The sequence below is a fragment of the Cynocephalus volans genome, chromosome 15 (genome assembly GCF_027409185.1).
Source record: "Cynocephalus volans isolate mCynVol1 chromosome 15, mCynVol1.pri, whole genome shotgun sequence".
Lineage (NCBI taxonomy): Eukaryota > Metazoa > Chordata > Mammalia > Dermoptera > Cynocephalidae > Cynocephalus > Cynocephalus volans.
Window position 1 is genome coordinate 21,246,611 of NC_084474.1, and position 18,698 is coordinate 21,265,308.

At 36.0% G+C, this 18,698-nt stretch overlaps 1 pseudogene; it reads right to left on the bottom strand.

Annotated features, from left to right (window-relative positions):
• Positions 1-14,204, bottom strand: part of LOC134363647 (small ribosomal subunit protein uS2-like) — a 35,034-nt pseudogene extending 20,830 nt beyond the window's left edge.
• Between the last annotated feature and the right edge of the window lie 4,494 nt (positions 14,205-18,698).

Below are 18,698 nucleotides of genomic sequence, written 5' to 3' on the forward strand. Positions count from 1 at the left end.
AGCACTCTGTAATGCTATACGACAGTCACAAAACACAGCAAATAATTTGATATCCCACCCCAACCTCGTGCAATAGCAAAATTTTAGCAAGAAAGGAAAATAACACTCTTGATCTTCAGCTCTCATTCATCTGACATAAAGGATATTGGCTTCAAAATTCGCTGTTACATTTTGCACTGCAGTATCACATTCAAACGTACAATGCGTGCCTTTTTCTTCCTCTCCTTGGGTGCACTCTTTTTTTGTTTCAAACAAATTAAAGAAAATTAAGACCACTTTGATGACCGAAGAATAAAAGGGCGAGGGAGGTAACTTTCTGAAGTTAGGAAATACTTATGGGGAGATATCTCTGTCCAAAATGTATTTGAACTTACTCTCATTTTCTGAAAAAAAAAAGAACGTGTCGTTGGTTGTGATAGCTCAGAAAAAGCTGTCCATAGCTAAGAAAATACCTACAATAACTTAATAGTCTCAGAAATATAGATAATCGAAGACACTGAGAGTTGTCTGTTAGAATCACAAGAAGTTTTTCTTTTTTCTCTTTTTTTCTTTTTCTTTTTGTTTTTTTTTTTTTGTCTCTGCATACAACCAGAGCAACAGAACCAAGGTATTCGAGAACTTTGAATTCTTATTTCTTGTTTTCTCAGTTGTCCTAATAGGATGGTGTTGACTTTGATCCCTGGTAGATTGTAACTATTTCAGAGCTCCTCATTCTTGGTACCCACAAAAACTATTAAACTTGCTTTCCAGAATCTCCTACAATAAAATAATTCCAACATATTTGTTCACTAAGAATCTACAAACAAAATGGAGAACTTATTATATCGTAATGCAAATCTGGAATGCAAATATCAGTCATGAGTTCTAGTAATAAGAGAATACCAGTTTAAAGGAAATAGAAGTGCTCAACTGTAGTCTGCAAAATTCAGTTTGATCATCTCTCCCTCCTTAAATCTTCCATTGAGAAGGAGCAAGTGTGTTAGACAGCACAAACAAAGAAAAGAAAATTTATATTTATTGGTTGTCTACCATGCTCTAGGTACTTCACATATATTAAGCTATTTGCGTTATATTTATAACATATTTATATATTTATAATAGCAAATGAAGGAAAAGTGTGCATTTATCTAAATACTTCTAATGATTCAAGAAGCACAAAACAAAATGGAAAAGAAGATGACTTAATTTATGGCAAATTAAGCTGTTTTGAAAAAAGGATGAAAAATCTGAACACTGACCAGCATGATGCTTGGGATTGTACAGTCCCTGGTTCCTTGGTCATCCCTGTCTCAGGCAACCATGAAACAGGTCACTTGATGGAGGGAGAAAATAAGATCTAAACTTTCAGTCGCTTCTTGACCTGTTCCTCTTCCTGAAAATACGTTATATCCTCATCACTATGTTTATTTCTTAACCACATATCTTCTTCTGATTTTGGTAAAATACACATTTTAGCATTTGGTTATATGTCAAACAGTTCAAAAGTCTCATGAAAAAGTTCCCCCACCCACCAGTTCTATGCTTACTTGCCAAAGTTTACTTTTGTGTCTGTTAGTTTTACGGGTTGTTATAACCATAATTTTAGGTAATATGGTTGTGCTTTTACTTCTTGATTTTTAAATACTATATTTTCCAGTGATGACATACTATGAAAGATAAAGTTAACTCACATCAACTCTCTATATGGTAAGTGAGATTGTGCAGCAATTTGCATTTCTCATACCGATATTTAGGTTACACTAATCTCATTCATGGGTTGGGAAGCATACCCTTTTCTTCTATTTCCTGGAAGAGCAAGCATAGTACATGAAAGATATCTACCTTTAAAATTCAGTAGAATTAATCGATAAAACTGCCTGTACTTTTATGTATGAAGATTTTAAGGCTCTATGTCTGTAATACTGATAGGACTTTTCAGGCTTTCTCATTCTTCCTAAATCATTTGTATATTATATATGTGTAGGATTTTGTTCATTTCATCAAAAATTCAAATTTGCTGGCAAAATAATCTCAGAATTTTCTCTTATAGATTATTATTTTTTGTTATTCTTGCCTTTTCTGTGCCATTTCAATCCTACTTTACTCATTTTTTTCCTCTTTTTTTCCCCCTTGAGCAATCCAACTAATGACTTTTCTGTTTTATAAGTATTTAAGAAATTGTTTTGATTGATCTTTTCTACTGGATCTTTGTTTTGTTTTTTCTTTTAAATTGCTGATTAGTATTCTTAACTGCATTTTTCCTTTTTAATTTATCTGAGTTCATTTTACTATAGCTTATACCTTTTAAAATTGGATACTCAATCAATATTCAGACTTTTCTCTTTTCTAATGTAAAAAATTTTAAACACTAAATTTTCCTGTAGATACTGTTTTTACTATAGGGCACAACTTTTGATATGTTTATTATATCAAAAGCTATTATTTTTTAGTTATAAAATTTCATCATAAATTAATTATTATAATTTAATTTACATTTCCATCATTATTCTATCTTTGACCCCTGAATTATTTAATACAGTGTTTGTTTTTTAATTTCCAAATGTATAGTGTTTTAGATTGTATTGACCTAATAGAATTGTGGTCAGAATATATGATTAGTCTGATAACAATTCTGTGGATTTTTGTGAGTACTGTTTTATAGTCTTAATGGTAAATTTTTGTAAATGTTTCAGGTTTTCTTGAGAAAATATGTATTCTCTACTTGATGACTATAGTTAGATCACACTTGTTAGTTACGTTGACATGTCCCACCACTTCAGACAAACCAGGGTGAATAGACACCATTGGTGGAAGTAAAAACAGAGGTTAAATGAAGAAATAAGGTGGCTCAAAGGGAAAACACAGAGTCAAGTGCTTGTTTTATAACATGAAATAAAAGAGAGCCTATAGTATTTTATTTTAAAAAGTAAAATAAGTTTCAGGTTGTATTCTCTGCCTTCAGATAAGACTACATATATTTATAATATAAGTGTAAGTAATTATGTAAGATGTAGACAATGATAAAATAATAGCTTTCTACTATATATTATACCACACTAAATTAAAAAATTTCTAGGAATTATTTCATTCAATCCTTTCAACAAATAAATGAGTTTAGCAAGTATTATGTCCCTTTCACAAATGAGATTTAGCAACTTGTATCACATAACCTAGCTGGTAAGCGATAGTTTAGAATCATCTCTGTTCCAATCTCTGAGCTTTGCTCTAAACCATTACACTCTTCCACCAAGTACTTGCTAGGGTCTTGGAGTGACACAAAAGAAAGGTGCGATTTGTTCTTGCCCTCAGTGGCATTGTACTCTTATTAGGGACACAAGTCTCATGTGCTAAAGTAACTAGAGGATGGTATTAGTTAGTGAAATAATATTCTAACTTGAAATTCATGTGTCAAAATGTACAGTACAACCTATATGGTATAATGGAATTGTCAGGAAGGAGAGGTGATTGTTGCTTGCGATTTTAGAAAAGTTTCAGGAAAAAAGTGGGATTTAAAATGGAATTATAAATACTGATAGGATTCAGATAGAGAAAATATGTTCAAGTGGACTGTCCAATTGAAGAAAGCATTGGTTTATATATTTCGTATAACATTAGCTGGTAGACTTGCTAAAAGGTGGCAAGATTTGCCTAAGTGGAGAAAAGAAGAAAGGGCCATCTACAGTAAAGGTGCAACAGATAAGAACAGATATTGTGTCTGTGGAGGGGAAAGAAGAGCTGAGGGGGTGTTGAGAGCTGTGGGAAGGACATTTGAATGAGTTACACAGTGTCAACGCTGCAGGACTGGAGTTGGTCTGAAGGAAAATGGAGAAACATTGTGATTTTCTTTTCTTCACAGGGGAATGATATGGAAAATAATCTTTCTCATTTATAATTCCTGGTACATAGGAAACAATATCATAGGAAAGAAATATTTTCTATTGTCGCACCCTCTCTAATACATTTAATTCTTCCCTAACCCACAAAGACTGGAAGATTTTGTTTCCGTGTGACTTATTTGAATCTCTTCTATTGGAATGTAAGTCCGTTTCTTATGTTGTCTTCCCTTCATGAAGGTGGGAAGCCAGCTGCCGTATTTTAAAGTATAATCATAGTTTAATTTTTAATCTGTTCTTAATTTCTGAATGGCATTATTGGAAACTGTAGTTTTAATTATCATTGTACTAGAAATCTGAGCACCCTTGTGACCTGACCTCATCTTTTCTTTTGGGGCAGGGATGACACACATACCACATTTCAATTTAATAAAACCAACCAACCAAACAAACAAAAAAACCTGTCCAATTCATTTGGCTTCTGGTGGATTGATTCACTTGATTGACTTTTGTACATTTGTGTTATTTTGGTGGTATGTAAATGAAGCCTAAATTTTGGACTCAAAACTGTTGAGTTCAGCAAAGACTTTTGAAAGTTAGGAGGCCTAATCATGAATTTTCTTTTAACTGTTGAACTTATGAGGATTTTGTTTCAGATAAAACTAAGTGACATTGTACTGAGAATAGTACCGACTTATACATTAAGATGGAAAAATAATAATCTTAAGATTCCTAGTGTTGTTCAGAGTTAATTAAGGGCTTGTGATTGGTCAGCACTAAACGAGCTACTGCAATGCGAACTGAGAAATAATGTAATTCTCCAACTCCTGACCTAACATCAAGGTGCACCTTGAGAACACAGAGTTCATATATAGACTGGTTTACACTATAAAACTGTTTACATGCCAGGAATCGATAAATACATGAAAGTGTCCATTGTTTCTTACCTGCCAATTATACTGGAGAATTTCTGAAATTTTTAGAAGAAAATTAATATCAATATCTACTGAAGATCTGATATAGCACTTTTGTATATACGGTTTTCCAATTTGAGAATTTATATATTTGTTGTTGTTGTTTCCTTCAAATTAACAATAAGGCAAACTGTCCTGGTTTTGCAACTTATGTCATACACAAGGGCTAGGCTGAAATGTGCTTGGAAAGTCTTCCCACAGTGTTGCAATAGCATGGGCTGGTCACTAATATATATATATTTTCTTCAAATGCTGATTGACACTGGTCCTCATATTACTGGGTATTTTAAGTTGTTTATCTAGAATCTGACATACTTTAACCCATATAGTTCTGGTGATAATTGTTGAATTTCCAAATTAATAGGAAAACTGGCACAATACTAGATCTATCAGAGTTTATTTGTGAAGTGCCAATTTTTTATAATTAAGGAAAATTGCTAATTATCACTGGAACTATTCATTAATATCTGAAGGAAGATAAAATTAATAGAAATGCCTTTTCAGTGGTTAAAGTTTTGAAAGGCCACCTGCTGTCCTCATTTTGATGAATCCAGCACTTTGTATCTTATCAAACAACTGGGCAGTTGTGAGGAAAGTAAAGGTAGCATTATTTTCCCAAGTGTTGTGATGGAATGTTTAAGGCAAAAGACTTCTACATTACTTAATCAGTATCTCCAGTGCTCAAGTAAAAACTGGGAAAGCCCCATACTTAATCATTTAATGCCAGTACCTTTTTATTAGGTCAAAGTGGCCCTGCTTCATTAGATAAAGGGCACAGTCCTCTATGTTTATTTAGTGTTATGAAAAGAGGCATTTGTTTAGGAGCTTTGCCTACAGCAATGCTAATTATCACTAGTATATCCCATAATTTTAGGAATATGATAAGCTTAAAAGCAACGGCATTGAAAATGAGCTATAATTCTCAAAGTTTATACAATATTTATTATAGATTGCCTTTTAAGCTGGATTTCTAAGCATGTTCTTTGACCCAGAATAAAAATAAGTACAAATGCAAGTAATGTTTGAAAACTCTTAAATCTGATAATTTTTTTACCTTGTCAGGAAGTGTTTAAAATATGTGTTCATTAACATGCAGGAAATATCAGAATAATGATAAACTTTTTCTTAGCCAATGGGTGTTAAACTCATTATGAGATCGTGAATTCTTAATTCATGAATTAACAAATATTTCCTCAGTCTCTACCCTAAGAAAGGTACTTGGGCAGCCATAGGAGACTACTGGGTCATTGGACCTGGTGGGTTGAAAGGGAAGAAAACAAAGTTGGCAAAGAAAGCTGGTGATCCAGGGTCAGGATGAAGCTGAAATGAGCTTGTCTGCAGGGGATAGACTGAGAAGACTGAGTGATTAAAGTCGTGCCAGTGAACTCAGGGTCAGGAAGAGGGTGAGCACAAAGTCAGGAAACCAATGAAGGTGATAAGCTGAGAAATTGGAAAAGATGGCCTCAGCTGAATGGGGCGGTGGATATAATTCAGCTCAGTGCAGTGCAGATTGATTGAGTTCCTACTAGATGTTTAATGTAGTCCACCATAGCTTTGAAAAATTAAGAAAGAAAACTTGGTGAACACACAATCTGTGATGTCAAATATTCCTTCTTCTTCATAGTAGATAGTGGTACTGATGATTAAATCCCATTTCTAGAGACCACTAGACATCATTTTACAACTTAGGTTTTCCAAAGCATACATAGCATCTCATAGTGGGAAAGGATCTTAGATGTAATCTAACCTAGCCTGTTGCCCCAGGCTGAAATCCCCATGGACATTTACTTTAAAAAAAGGTAACACTTTTAAGGATCATATTGCATTATCAAAGGGAAGCAATGCAGTTGCTCTGTGTTATTCTAGTTTGGAAGCATCAGGCTGGAGAAATATCTTTGGTATCTTAGTTATCGGATAGATTTCCTAGCATTGTTATTCTAGCTTTGCTCCTCTGGGATCAAGTTTTAGCTTGACGATATCTTTTCCAAAACCTGGCGCTCAGAGATTAATTTCTAGATTTGCCCTGATTAGGAAGAGTCTGGGGAATGCTGCTTAGGGTCATTTCACTTCAATTCATACTTTGCAAGGCTTATGAGAATCTCTGGCTCAACAGAGCTCTAATTTGGCCACTGTATCAGTCAGGATTCTTAGCTGTAAGTAGCAGAAACTCATTGTGATGGATATATAGAGAAAATTAATTAATTTTTAAAAATTGGGTAGCTCACACAATCTCTTCCAGAGCCAGACAGCTAGGCTCAGGGTTTATGTAGCCAGGAATGGGACACCAAACCATATTTCAATATGAATCCCGATGGAAAGACCACTGCTACTGGGCACCAGACTCCAGATCTTTACTTCCTACACCACCAAAACTGTAACCCAAAGCTGCAGCTAGAATCACCATTGCTGCTGCCTGAATGCAGCAGAGTGGCTGTCCAATTCTCCCCATGCAAGCTCTGAGTATGGCTAGGACGGGTGTCCATGACATGGCTGCAAGATTGGCACACTGTGCCAAAAAAGAGTAGAATTCTTCAAACACAGGCAGGGGGTTCAGAATCTGGGAAGTCAACAAGACCAGCAAAATAACCCTTAGTGTGCCTTGACTGCTTTACTTCATATGTTTTCACTTGTGCTCCTCCCGAGACCAAAAACTCTCTCTCAAATCAGTTACTTTTCTAAGATGTCCTGGAATAGGTAAGGGATTAAATGTTTTACTTTCTAAATAAAACCTTTTCTTACTAGTTTACATACTGACTGGATGCATGAATAAGAATACTAAGGTCATTATTTTTAAAAACAAGTTATGCTAGATGAATAAATCCTAGAGATCTACAGTACAGCATAATGCCTATAGTTAACAATACTGTATTGAATACTTAAAAAATTGCTCAGAGTGTAGATTTTATATTGAGTGTTCTTATAGTTAAAAAGTAATTATAGTAAATAAACAGAGGGAGAAATCTTTTGGAGAGTTATAATGTTATATAAGTTATAATGACAACACATTATTAAAGATTTACTGTGTTTAGCCCTGGTGGATAACAAAAAGCTCTATTTTCTTCATGTGCATGGAAATCATTGGCATGAATAGAAGAGAATGTGGAATTGTAATAGTTTACACAGTATGACATTGTGGAACTTCATTTATCCGGGAGTTGAGAATTCAGAACTTCTTCTCCACCCCAACAGTGCATTATTAGATCCTCTGGACAATACAGAATATGCTTAGTTAAACAGCTTCTTTAAAATACCTTCTCAGATTTATAATGATAGACTTAGATAATAATCATAATACAAAATTCACTAGCGCTCATGGTGCTGTCAGACAGCATCCTGAGTGCCTTGCGTGAATTAATTGAAGGCACTGCTGTTATCCCATTTTACATATGAGAACACTGAAGCAGAGAGAAGAAGTTACTTGCTCAGGACTCTACCTTTCATACATGGCCAGAGACAGGGATGGAACCCGGGCATTCTGATCCCTCAGCCCAGCTGCCTGTTAGAAAATTGGAGGCAGCGATAATATAGGGTTTCTCTATGCTGGATCGGAAGTAGAATCTCTGCACTAAGGTGCTCCCATGGTTGGCATGTCTCAGCTGAAATGAGAAGCCATTTTACTGCCAGCAGTACAGAAAAATATGCCGACCTTTTTTCCTCTCAGCCCAATCCCAACTGCAGGGTGCAGTGTGACTACCCAGTGTGAAAAATATTCCAAGCATTTCAGCTGAAAAATTCTAATGGAGCTCTGATGCCTTTTGTGACTTTGTTCAGATTCGTTTAGTACACCAAGCATAAACTGCTTAAATCTTTTACATGTAACCATTCTATTGCCTATTAATTAGAACTGTCTTTTAATTGCACGGGTGCTTCAGAATTAAGTCAATATAGTTACAGGGATAGTATCCCCTGGGGGGGGGGGTGCAGAAATTTCTTTATAGAAAGCTAGGGATGTTAAAAACAACAGAAGCAGCAAACAATAGAACCCCGAATAACATCTACAAAACATCCCCACAAAAACCTTCATAAATCATTTAAGGATAAAACTCCATTTTCCTAGCTGCAGATTAGAATACACGTGGTGCTTAGCTCCTTCCATGTCCCACTGAGTTGTGATGTCGTTGAAGGTTTCTTTGTGTCTTCTGCTCCCTCTTTTTTAAAAAAATTATTTCTTCTTCCCCCCATGTAAGGTAGTCAGTACACTCCTTCTGTCTTCAGACTCTCAAAACAGGAAAAGATTATACATCACTCTTTTCCATTTGATGGACTGGTTCTATTTTTTATTTCACTGATTAACCATTACCTCATCCAAGCATTTGCATTTTAGGTCATTTTATCTCTCACTGTCTAAAGGAATGTCAGCTATTGACAAAGGTTAGGGAAATTTGGGGTAAGGGAGAAAGGACTGAAATGATTCAAATGTAGGTCCTGAAGGCAAACTTAATTTAGCATTTTGGGGTGATGCTGAAGTTGAGCAGTGGGCTTAAGAGAGGTTCCCTTCCCCCCGACCTTCCTGTTCTCTCTGTTGGCAGAGGTTGGTGGAGACTCGGAGGGTCCTGGGCCTCATCTCGCCTTCCTGCACTGTGCTCCAGCAGGCCCACGCCCTTCACACTGTCCACCCTTCTGTCCCTGCTCAAGACCACTCCTCCTCTCCCCTCCCCTGGCCCCAACCTCAGCCACTCCTCTAACTTCCCCTCCCTCACACCGAAAATGCCCAGAAGCATATATGCTGATTGCCATCAAAAGCTCTTTTGGCTGATGTCATGAAGCTCCTGACACATATTCGTTAATGGATGATGACTATATTTAATGCTATTTTGGATAATGCTGCTTTGAAAAATAATCCCACAACCATCCTCACGCCGCATTCTGTGGCCTCTATTTCAAATGGTATTAGCTCCTTACTCTCAGGGGTTCTGAGTCAGGCTTTTTATAGTTCACACAACCTAGATTTGCGAGTCACTGTGCACAATAAATAGCATTCCCACAGCAGCCACGGGGTTTGGAATCAGTGTTAGGTGTCGCAGCCGCTAACGATAAATGAATTGTAGAATTCATGTTGTTCTGAGGCCTCAGTTTCTTCATACCCAAAATGAGAGAATTGGATGAGTTGCTACTTTCTAACATTTATTTTTAATCAATGGCACTTCTCTTACTTATCTTTTATTTCAAGTAAAAACTTTTTAGAAACTTGAATATTATCTTCAAATAACATTGTGCTTTTTGTTGAAGGATGAAGCTTACACTAAATTGGAAAAGAGCAAAAAGCAAAGCATACAAAGCTGGTGGGAGATATTGGACCATGTGCTCCTTCTCACGGTTACAAATAAAGAGAAAATGGGCAGAGGAGAGGGGCAAATAAAGAAAGATCTATCTGCTCATGTTGTGCTGCCATCCTTGGAAGCATGTTGACAAGACCTTGGAGATATCATTTCTTTTTCTTGTGACCTTCCTCAAGTCTTGAAAGGACGTGGTGTGCAACTAATTAGAGCCCCCATATTAGCCCAGAAGAAATTGTCAGTGAAGTTAATATTCAAGGACCAAATGAAAGCTGCCATCTGTAGCAGGATGTTCCAGCAGAGCAAGGGTGACCACTGGGATAATGTGTTCCAGGGATAGACAGGGTGACATTGAAGGACCCTGTTTTCCTGATTCTATGATAGTCAACAAAACACAGCACATATTAAATAGCTATGGTTTCTTGGTTGTGCTTTGTATAATCTGGTCTCCCCTGCCTCTTTTCCTCATATCTTAGTTCTGGGTTTGGAGTACTAATTTGTCATTATGTGCCTCTTTTTCCACCTCTTCAGCACCCATTCAGCCTCATTTGTTTTCTTATTTCTCTTCTTTCTTCTTCTACCTATTAAGAAACCTGTCATATGTCAACCCCTGGGGACTCAAGTGGTAGTTTCTTCAATTCATAGACTACCTAATTTTACCTACTACTTGGGAGATGGGGCTAAGGTTTCCTTAAAAATTTATTTATTTATTTATTTTTTTGTCTTTTTGTGACCGGTAAGGGGATCGCAACCCTTGGTGTGGTGTCGCCGCACCGCGCTCAGCCAGTGAGCACACCCGCCATTCCTATATAGGATCCGAACCCGTGGCAGGAGCGCCGCTGCGCTCCCAAGTGCTGCACTCTCCCGAGTGCGCCACGGGGCCGGCCCTCCTTAAAAAATTTTTAAAAAAATAAATACATAAATAAAAAATCATACGTGTGTTTATATCCCTAAGGCTTAAATAATTAAAAAGTGTACTGTTTGAGGAAAGATAGTTTCTAACGAGCAACACACAAAGAAGGAAATCTAATTTCCCAAGTGATATTCCTGACAAACCATGAACTCTATATAAGGAGGCAGAACACCTTTCTCTGGTGATGGAGCTACCACATCCCTACGCTGACATCATAGAAAAGCCTTTGTGCATAAATAGACTGTGTGTTAATAAAATAATATTTATGATTCAGCTTCCTTTTTTCTTTTAAGTATCAAGCTGTATCCTGGAGGAACAAAAATAAAAGAAGTTGATGTCTACAATATAACTATTAAGGGGAAATTTGCTCCACTGTTATTTGGATGTAATTGGTACTGAGCATCACAATGCACTTGTAATTGGGTCTGTACTTGTTCACTTCAAGGGTTCCATGCTATTTCTACTTGAACCCATTTTTTTGATACCGTTCAGCTCAGCAGTGCCAGCTAACTCTTGTTATGCAGTTGAAAAACTGTGGCCATTAAAAATAGGATACGGTGTGATTTTGTTTTGCAGCACTGCATGGAAAATCAGTTGCTGTTCATAACAGCTCTGTGGTTGGTTGATTTAAAGCAGGGGGGTGACTTGGAATTGACAAGCAGACAGTTTGTGAAAAGGGATATTGTATCTTTAAGGCTTTCTGACTGATTGTGTTTAACTGCGCCACGCAGCAGGCAGTAATTAGGCTCTAGCTTCACCGAGAGACTTAAAGCACTGGCTCTGGTTCTCAGTTCTCCAGATTTTTTTAAAGCACCGACATTTTTGGATTTGAATACATGATAATTGTTTTAAAATTGTGAGTGAGCATGTGAGTGAGCAAATGAAAAGCCAACCCCAGGGGCTTGCTGTGCAGACTGCCTCTGGGACCACCCTGTGCCAACGGGCTCTTGGCTCTTGGGAGACCAGGCAGCCTCACTGGGAAGCAGTGAGAAACCGATAGGAGCACATGACACCACTGCTGGAGGAGGTCTAGGTGCTCTTGAAATGAAGGGACGGCAGCTCTCCTAGTGTGACACGGTGTCTTCTATCCCAGTTCACAAAGTTCATGAGACTCTAGTTGAAGAATGCTACTAAAATTAAAAGACAAAATGCCTAACAATTTGTATTTAGAAGAAAGAGAAATTTCCCTCTCCCTAAGGTTATTAAGTAGAAAAGAGAGTATTTTAGAAATAAATCAAACATACCATCAGTTTAAGGAATATTTTTCATCCACCACCTTTCCTCCCCTACTCCCTCACTCCTTCTATAAAATCCCTTATTACTGTTTTGGAAAGTGGTGAACATCATCAATTTGTTACTATTTGGTAAAGAATGAGTTTCAGGTTTTCCATGCATTTGTTATCACAGAGGAGCTGTAGACAGATTTTACACTGACCTTACAAAAATGGACATTCAGTTACCGTCGGGTTGACCACGGTGACTGTCTTCATTATCAAGCAGGCAACAGAGAATGGGTTGCAACTATGTGCAAAATGCTGTACTGGATGCTGTGAGAGATAAAAATTGCTCTGAAAATGTAATTGTGATTTTTTTCCGAATTGTATGTATAAATCCCAAAATGAACTATCTTCTACTTTAAGAGCATAGACACAGTTTAGTATAGCTTTACCACATTAAAGCATGGATTAAAAGTCAAACATTAGCCACCAGAAGAGGATTCTGATTTTTAAAAGTTGTTTCTACCACTTTTAAGCTAATGTTTGTCCATTCTCTATAGAGTTTACAACAATCAGAAGCACATTTTTTTTTTCTTGGTCTTGATTTTTTTTCTGGACTGCCTTGAAGATAAATTACTTTAATCTGTAAGCTAAGTTGCATTGAAGTATTTATCTTTCTCAACATGCTTTGTCCTAAGGTCAGTACTTTGGAAGATTTGATCTAAATAAATTATAAATGTGTATCAAAGTCTATTTGCTATTAGAGCAAACACATTAGAAATACGTCCCATTATTACTTTAAATGAACCAAAGATGAATTCCATTCTATAGTTCAAATTTCAAGTGTGGATATGTACTTTTATATTTGTTTATGTCTAAATGTTCAGGTCAATATTTCTATAAATCCCTAAGGTTAGCTCATTTTATAGTGCTGATAAATGCCCCTTGGAATTAGGATATGTAGAAGATCAACGATAACATTGCATTTTTTTTCCAAAGTGACAATGAGCCTAATTCACTGTCACTTAATGCCAGGTGTTTCTCCCCCTAGTATTAAGTTCTTCAAAACAGTGGCTGCATAGGACACCATTCACAGAAGCTTAGTGCTGGGGAGAAAATGATTACATTAAATCGAATGATATGAATAATTCATGACATCACATTTTGTAATCCTGGTGTTAAGCATAAAACCAGTGGTTTATTTTTCAGCAAAATGTTTTTGTATCATTTTAGATAGAGCATCATGCAAAACAATAACTGCATACATAATGCAAGAAAGATGGTGGTGAACAGCATCTGTGATAGTGCTTGCAGTATCATGTGGGCTGTGATCACAATAAACGCATTTTGAGCCAATGCCCACGGGTGCCCAACGTTTGCTGGAATCTTCTAAGTCCAATAGAATGGCTGCCTTTTAATTTGTTTTTGAATATTACACCTGACCTTTAACACGGATTTGAAAATCAGTCCTTGTACATTGCTAAAACTACAAATACTTTTGTCCCCTTTCCTTTCAGTTTATTTGGAGGGCAATTCTATTGGGGGTAAACAGCTGATTTTTAAAATGACGTTTGATTTTCCAATATGGAGTTGGAAATACTGGAAAAATCCATAGAGTCTGAACTTATATTCTTCTATAAACAACTCAAATATTCTGGGATAAAATGTCAGTTATTTAGCAATTCAGCCAGGTACTTACTAGGAATGTCATTTATATCTCTGGGACTAAATAAATAATTTCTTGTCTTATTTGAGTCTTCTCCCTACTTTCTAGAGAAAGCATCTTTTCTTTGTAATTATCAAAGGAGATTGAGGATGACTGCAACCTTCATGAAACAGTTTCCAGGTCATGCACACTGTAGCAATACACGAGTCTGATTTTTCTGCTGCATTTCAGGCTGAAATAATTGTGTACCTGGACCATCTGCAACTGCCTTTTCCAGCACCTTCCTGTGGACAGCTCCAGGGCACTCTCCAGAAGCCAGAATGGACTCCTGCTGATTCGCCCACATATTTGTCTTGAATGAAAGAATGGCGTATGCCAGTGGATTTCAAAGCTTTTCACAAAACATCGCCACATCTGAAGTCTCAAGAGCTTATGTCAAGCGTTTGTATTACTTACAACTAATTAAATATACCATCCATGTTTTACAACATGAACACATCTGCTGATAATGTAACCTGTATTATTATTATTATTTATTTGAAACAACATATTAGTAATTAATGGTTGGTCAATAACCTTGAAATCCTGACCTATTTAGCGTAGACGTTAATTATGTATAAAAATAGTTTGATTTTAAATATTTTTCACAAAAATAATTCAGAAGCATGTTAAACTGTCTTGTTTTAAAATTTATTTACTGTGATACCAAGCATATTGTTTAAATTCCTACCTTTTAAAATTTGAAGCAGATTGCCAAAAGTGGTGGTCTTAAATATGCTAAGTGAATCAATGTACAGTATATGCGTGTATTGAAACAACACTCTGTACCCCACATATATGTACAAATAAATGTTAAAATTTAAAAATAAAAGATTTTAAGAAGACCGCCAAAAAGGGTAGATTATGAGTGTTGTTAGAGAAAAGTTAAGAGGGTTAACATTTAAATGCAAATTATAATGATTTGTTGAGAATGTTTAATGGCAAATATCTGATGACCCAGTTATTGAATTCAAATATAAAAATGCTGAGATGCACAATTTATGGTAGCCTGAGATCTATTCTTCATATCAAGAAGATATAAAATTACCCAGATTTAACTGAAAGCAGAAGTCAAACTCTAAGAAGAAACTGATATTCTTCCAAGGAGTGCAGGTTCTATGCTAAAGACACAAAGAGTCTTATTGTTTAATACTGTACCACAGTTGGATTGTGACAGAAGTTGGATTTCTACGTCATCCCCCGCCCCCTGCTTCTTATTTCTACAATCCTCTTTAAAGTTACTAGTTTTTGGATGACTGATTCTGGTGTTGACCATATGATCACTTGCTCATCCTGTTCTGATGTCATCACACAGTTGCTCTACAAGAGTCCGCAGATCTTGGGTTTCCCCGCTTCCTCCAATTTCTTCTTATCTGGTTTAGTAATACATAACTTATTTTTGGCAATGGCTATCCAAAACAAGAGAGGAATCGTCTGTAGTATAATTCCAAGTTTGAGTACAGAGAATTATAAAAAAAAAGATTGCTAAAATAAAATACTGTTTATCTAAATAATAATTATTTTCATTTTTTTTCTTTAATAACATAGCTATTCTATACTGGATAAAAGGAACACAAACTCCAGTGCCTGTTTGGTCACTTATCAGTCCCATAAATTTGGAAAAATCAATGAGTAACTCAGAATCTCATCTTTTTTATCTTTAAAATGGGAATAAAGAAAACTTCTTGGATTTGCTGTGGATAATAAATAAAATAAGGTACAGCAGAATATCCCGTAATAACTTTCCATGGAAATAATAATTGTTCTGGATGTTAAAAGAATTCCTTTTCCTTGTCAGTTAATATATTACTAAAGACTACTTTAAAATTTTTAATTTGCTAAAAAAACAAATAAACCAACACATTTGGAGGTTCATATGTACCTTTAAAAATACCCTTTTAAGATGCTAAATCAGTGATGTGTGTTTTCATGTGTATCTTGCCTTCACACACTTAAATGTGTAACCTTGAAAGTAGTAAAATTTGTTGAGCTGGCTATTTCCCTGCCTCCTCAGAACATATGTCAACTGAGCAGCAGAGAATTAGCTGTAGCAAAGAGAAAGATAGTTCAGTGGAAGCTTGTTCAATAATTAATTCGCTGAGTAAGTGTATGAATATTTGATAAATATTTACTCAACTATGTGTATCATGTAGCATCCGTTGCATACCAAAGAATTTGCAAAGGTAAAAACTGCCAGTCACAGGCATCAAAGATCAGGAGATTTCAAGATCACAAGTCGGAGAAGAGCAAATTATTTCACATAATATAAGTCTAGAAATGTAAATCCATGACTATGCACATGATGCTATTCTGGGAGGGAGATATGAGGCCTTGTCCTCCACTGTTCTTCTAAAGTGTATCTGGCATCACATTTTAATTTAATAGCTGCTGCATGTCCATGTGTGAGATAAAATATTCTGACGCACATATGAAATGGAATTGTAAAATATCGACCTTAGATCCTCTTGAAATTCATACTGTGGTACTAGGAAAGAAGCGGTGGGTGATCCATTGCTGTGCCCTTAATGGAAACAGTTTGCTTCAGCATCTAAAGATCAAGCATTGAAACTCAATAAACATTTGTTAATTCCCCTATTCAATGCACTGTGCACAAAGAGAAGAGAAATTAATGTTTGTGAATCTTTTGAGTGAAGAAAATGTAAAATTTAATTCTTGTGTAGTAAAAACAAATAAAATTAAGATGATCTCCAATTTCTGGAAAGGTCATTTTGTAGCTGGAATTTAAAAGTTTCCATTTTCCTATTTAGCTAATCACTCAGAAAGTGGGTTCTAACATAAATTCCTCACAAAATCCTCACGAATTCTTACCACTCTCTCCACACACGCTACCTCTCAGCTCGTTCCAGGTCCTTTGGCTTTCATGGGGGTGGGTGTGAAGTCACAAATAGAAGGTGGGAGTGGCTGCTCTTCTTGGCACCCCCTGCTGGCCAGAGTAGTACTAATGATGGCTCCGGCGAGGCCTCATCTTCTCTCTTCCAGCCCATATGAACTGTTGCCATGGCAGCCACTGCAATAAAAAGGAAGGGAGCCCAGGGGCTGCAGCATGTGGAAAAAAGAGATGACCCCAAATGAGGCGCTGGAATAGAATGCCTCCAGGATTTCCCCCTGAACACAGATGACTGATCTTGCAGAAAACTGTTCTACCTGGTTTTATTCACAAGAACCATATTCTGTTCCTTAATTATGGTTTTGTTGTTCACACCACTGTACTTCCATTCTCTATTTGCTTATTACACTCTTCTTTTACACAGGATTGATAAAGTAAAAATAAGCTGAACAAAGGCAAACAAAGAGAGAGTAAGACGTGGCTTTTACAATATTAGAAGCAGTTTATGAATTAGAAGACTTAATACTTTTATGACAGCAATGCTTCTCAGATTGATCTACAGATACAATGCAATCCCTATCAGAATCCCAGCTGGCTTCTTTGTAGAAATTGGCAAGCTGATTCTAAAACTCATATGGAATTGCAAGAGACTCAAAAGAGCCAAAACAACCTTGAAAAAGAAAAAGTTGGGGAACAAACTTCCTGATTTCAAAATTTAACTGCCAAGCAATGGTAATCAATACAGTGTGATACTGGCACAAAGGTAGACATATAAATTGATAGAACAGATTGGGAGTCCAGAAATCAACCCATGTGTCTATACTCAATTGATTTTCAACAAAGTCCCCAGACCATTTTATGGGCAAAAAATAATCTTTTCAACAAATGGATAGACAAATGAAAAAAAAAAAAAAAAAGTTGAACCCTCACCTCAAACCATACACAAAAATTAATTCAAAATAGATCAAATACTTAAATGTAAGAGCTATCTGTATGAAACTCTTAGAATAAACTAGAGGGGTAAATTTTCATGACCTTTGTTTTGGCAATGTATTCTTAGATATGACACCAAATGCATGAACAACAAGAGAAAAAAACAAATAACTGGGACACCATCCAAATTAAAAACATTTGTGCTTCAATGGACACTATCAATAAAGTAGAAAGACAACCCTAAGAATGAGAGAAAATGTTTGCAAGTCATATGTCTGATAAGAGACTTGTATTTATGTATATATGTACATGTGTACATATGTAATATGTACATATGAGAGACTTGTAATGTAAAAACTCTTACAACTCAATAATGAAGAGTAATAACCCAATTAATAATGACCAAAGGATCTGAATAGACACTTCACCAAGGATAAAAAAAATAACCAATAAGCATACAAAAACATGCTCAACATAATTAATAATCAGGGAAATGCAAGTCAAAACCAGGATGAGATGTCACTTCACACTTACTACAATGGCTGGAATAAAAATAGCAAGGTGCTGGCAATGACCCTCACACACTGTTGCTGGGAAAGTTGAATGATGCAGCCACTTTGGAAAATACTTTGGTAATTCCCTAAATGATTAACATAGAGTTACCATATGGCTCATAAACTCTACTCCTAGATATATTTCCAAGAGAAATGAAAACATTTGTCCACACAAAAACTTGTACACAAATGTTTATGGCAGCATTACTCACAATAGCCAAAAGGTGGAAAAAATCTAAATGCCCATTAACTAATGAACAAATAAAATGTGGAATATCCATACAATGGAATGTAATTCAACATAAAAACAAGAAGCACTGACACATGCTACAACATGGGTGAACCTTGAAAAGATTGTACTGAGTGAAAGAAGCCAGTCACAAAAGGCCACATATTGTATGATTTGATTTATATGAAATGTCCAAATAGGTAAATCTATAGAGATAGATAGTAGAGTAGTGGTTGC